Source organism: Hyposmocoma kahamanoa, unplaced genomic scaffold, assembly GCF_003589595.1.
Source record: "Hyposmocoma kahamanoa isolate Upper Pololo Valley unplaced genomic scaffold, ASM358959v1 117, whole genome shotgun sequence".
Classification (NCBI taxonomy): Eukaryota; Metazoa; Arthropoda; class Insecta; order Lepidoptera; family Cosmopterigidae; genus Hyposmocoma; species Hyposmocoma kahamanoa.
Window position 1 is genome coordinate 2,801,031 of NW_020653397.1, and position 4,466 is coordinate 2,805,496.

A 4,466-nucleotide genomic window follows, 5' to 3' on the forward strand; every position below is an offset into this window, starting at 1 on the left:
CACTTTTTAGCGCGGACCCGACGTCCATATAATTGTAAGTCAATGCATCTAAAGACAAAAGTAGTAAATGAAAAAGTATTTCATTGATGCATAACAGACAAAAAAAAATGAGTTTCGGTGCGGTCTCGAAAATCCCGGCAAAACGAAACTTTGGAGGCTGTTTCAATCTCAAATTAGGTTTTTATGCTAATAAGCTTAGGCATTTAAGCATTCAAAAACATGATAGTAAATCATGTTCTCTAGTAACTCAAATTATTAAATCAAAAGTCGAAATGAATTTTTGTTCTTTTATTTTTTATAGTGGGCACTTAAGAAAAAAGGGCTTTTAATATTGTTTCAGACAGAGAGGACTTGGTATATATAACTATCGTTCGTTCGACAAATTGATACGAAATCTGAGGGGACCAGTAACACTAATTAACTAAGGTCCACTAATTGATTCAGCAACATACAGTAAGGTCTACAAAGGCTAAGAAGAAGAGTAAGCTTTAATTGAGCAACGAACACATACACGGATGAGGACTGGGAGAGCTACAAGACGGTCAAATCCAAACTGAAAAAGCGCTTATGGTACAGAAGGCGCCTCATGGCGAGTTACTGTGAGAACAACACCTCTTGTATACAAACGCAAACAGTTAAGGCCACGGAATCACCTCTACACACTGTTGTCCGCAAGATAATTGTCCTCATCTACCGACCCGAGAGATAAAGAGTCCGGGCTAAGCCCTTCGCCAATGATACGCCTTCACGGGCTTCTCTGGTGACCTGGACTTGGGTTGCAGAGACGGACATGTTCGTCTGTTCCGGTGGTCTGGCCGGGGCGTCTGTCTTATGCGAATTATGTAGGGTGGCCGCAGTGGAGATGAAGTAAAGACAGAAAATATGAATAAACTATATATATTTTGACAAAGCCATGTCTTAAAGATAAACTAAATAATTTTGAGAACGTCCAAAGGTAGGTACGTTATGTCTAAAAGTACTTATACAAAAAACATCTTAACTAAAGGAATTTAGTCTACGTCCGATGTTGGGAACGTTGGGCCGAAAAGTGTCTCATAATTATAATTAAAATGACGAGTTTTGCATCGGTCACGTTGCAATGCGCGGGGCGCGCGTTCCGGGGTGCGCGAATGCAAGTGCATTGACCTGACGTTTTAGGTATGTGTGTTATGTGCAAATCTGGATACATAACATGCGCAGCTAGTGCGTCTTAGTAGAGGTCTAGACGATGGCCTTTTTTTTTGCGCGGGGAAATCCTCCTAGCATACTTATGGTGGCCTTCTCGGGTGTTCCAGTGGGAAGGACGACTTAACTTCATTTTTTAAATTATTTTCAATATTGGTATAATAATCAAATTAATGTTGTGAGGTGAGCGGGTGTACTGTCTTCACCGTATGTGCTGGAATGTGGAGTAAGGCAGGGGGGGGGTTGGCCTCCCCTAAGTTATTTAATTTGTATATGAATGCGCTGATCGAGGAGCTTAGCGGCACTCATGCGGGTTGTTTTATAGACGGGGTTAGCTTAAATAACATCAGCTACGCCGACGACATGGTGCTGCTGGCGCCATCGATCGGTGCACTCAGTGAACTGCTTAGCATATGTGAAAGATACGCTATCTCCCATGGGCTTGCTTATAACACAAATAAAACGGTATACATGGTGTTTAAGGCCCCGGGCAGGAAGGATCCGGATATGACACTTCCTGTTTTGTTAAATGGAGCTCCAATTAGCAGAGTTAGTTTAAATATCTAGGCCACTATTTGACTGACAACTTAAAGGATGATGTAGATGTTGAACGGGAACGCAGGGCCCTGGCGGTGCGGGCGAACATGCTGGCGCGCAGATTCACTCGGTGTACAGCCGCAGTCAAAATAACGCTATTCAGAGCATACTGCACTTCGCTGTACGCGGGTGCGCTGTGGTCGAGCTGTTCGCAGCGTTCGCTCGGTAGGCTGCGCGTCCAGTACAACAATGCCTTCAGGGCGCTGTTGGGGCTGCCACGTTTCTGCAGTGCGTCCACCATGATAGCTTTAATGCTGTGTTGCGAAAGAAGATGGCTTCGCTTTTGACCAGAATACGTGGCAGCACTAACAGCCTTCTGATGACGATAAGATGTGAGTGCTCAATAATGCAACACTTAATTAATAATACTTTGTCTTGTGTAAAATATGTATTCTAACGTAGTCATAAGTAAAATACTAACAAAATGTGGATCTAGTTGTCTGAATAAACGAATTTTATTATTATTATTAGCGCACCGGAAAAGCACCTAGGAGGAGCTACGTCCTCCTCCTCTCCTCACGACGAAGCAGGCCACACCGCCCCGTCGTCCTCTTCGCGGCTGCCTAACTTACTGGCGAACGAAGCCCCCGCTCCGATCGCCCGCAGCCGCGAAGGCACGCCGCCGCCGAGCGGGATCGCCTTCTCACAATCACGCGTACGAATAACGAATCAATTCAAAAGATGAAGTAGGTACAATCAATTCACAAAAACATCACTGAAATAGCGCCGTTTTATGCACACAACGTTGCACTAGCCTATGTCACTTCTCCGTCTACTAATTATCTCGGTGATAAATATTTCATTGATCAACAGATCAATTGCGACGCAAAAGAAAGACACACAAACCAATAAACAAACGAACTAACAAACCATCAAAATGTAGTCTTGACAAATAATTAACACTCAACAATTCATTGCCTTGCAAATCCTTCCATACAATAAAAATGTTGATGGAATGGATTAGGAATGAAGTGGAGAGGAATGAAATTATGACAGTTAATGTTCGATTATTTGAAATTCATTAGAGTCAGATCTCTATGAAATATAATAAAGAATGGTTCTAATAAATAAAGTAAATTGAAGTATAAATAATATTTTTAGATCTCGTACTTACATTGTAAATGGCTTTTTAGTGATTTATACATAATGATGACAAAACAGCTTTCGAACACGGAAATCGCGAATTTTTTGTTTCAGAGTATTACCTACAGTCTCGTCTGGAAGGTGAGGAACGTGCAACCGGGCTGCGAAGTAAATAGAGATTTAATATTCATATAAGATTCAATTTTCGAAAGATGATGACGACTCTCGTTTACCAAAATCAAAATTTCGATTCTTCTTATGAAACTATTTGAAAATCAGTGGTTCATAACTAAGTAATCGTTATTAAACAACCTGTTACGAAAGTACACAAAATCTACAAATTTGAAGTCGTTTGGAATAAATAGAGTGGTAATTAAATTTTGGTATGTTTTTATTAGAGGTTTTTTTTATTTATGGTACATAAATCATTTTTGAAAAAAACCACTATTGCCTTTCTACAAGTGGCACCTTTTTCAATAAAACAATTATTAAAAAGTTTGATTTCATACCGTTTTCCAGGTCTGGAAAGGTGATTTGCTCGAAACGACGAATACGTCCAAAGAGACGCTTCTTTATATTCTAAGAAAGGCTCAACTCTCATCAAAAAGATTTCACAATTATGTAATATGATAGTCTGCAACTAAAGAAGCTGTGACCAATTGAATATTGATTTAGGATATTTACTTTCCAAAAGAATCCAGAAGGTATCATAATTTATACAGAGAGTACATATTGGCAAAATATGGTATTCCAATGCTGATAATAATAAATTACGGCGTAAATGAATAATAATAATAACGCACACACTTAACATAGCCCCGCACTAGGGAAACCCTGTGTCGCGGGTGCCATGGACACACACATAGACAACCACAAATTACAGCCAAACTCACGAGAGAAATAAATGTAGGCCATACAAATATTTCTCCCGGCCCGGGAATCGAACCCGGGGACCTCTGCGTGGCAGTCCGGTATGGTAGCCGTTCGGCCACTGAGGCAGTTTGAATAGTATATCTATATTAGTCGCGGTGACAGTTTAATTGTTAAGTTCATTTATTGAGGTTTAAACGGCCTAATCAAGAATGTAGTTATAGCACGGAGTAAATAATTACACAGAAAGGCAATCGCATGGAAGTTAAATAAATACTTGTTTCAGTGATTTACATATGCAAAATGATTTTTAAATCACTGAAACAAGTATTTATTTAAATTGCTTGCGATTGCCTTTCTGTGTAATTATTTACTCCGTGCTATAACTACATTCTTGATTAGGTTAGATTGTTAAGTTCATTTATTGAGGTTTATAAAAGTACGTAACAACAGAATAACAGGTAACTGAAAACAATTTATAATAGCAGATATTGAAAAATAACATGGCAGTGTAATTCATTATCGAAAAGTAGTTGTTATTGAAACTTTAGTGATAACTGTGACGCTATTCTAAATCGCTGAAACAGACACAGTTATCCCTAAAGATTACCTGTTATTCTGTTGTTACGTATTTTTGTATACAGCTATGATACAAGATGACAATGACAGTGAATGAATATTGTGTAACTCGTTATGGTTCTATCAACTTTCTTACTTACACTACTCGATGA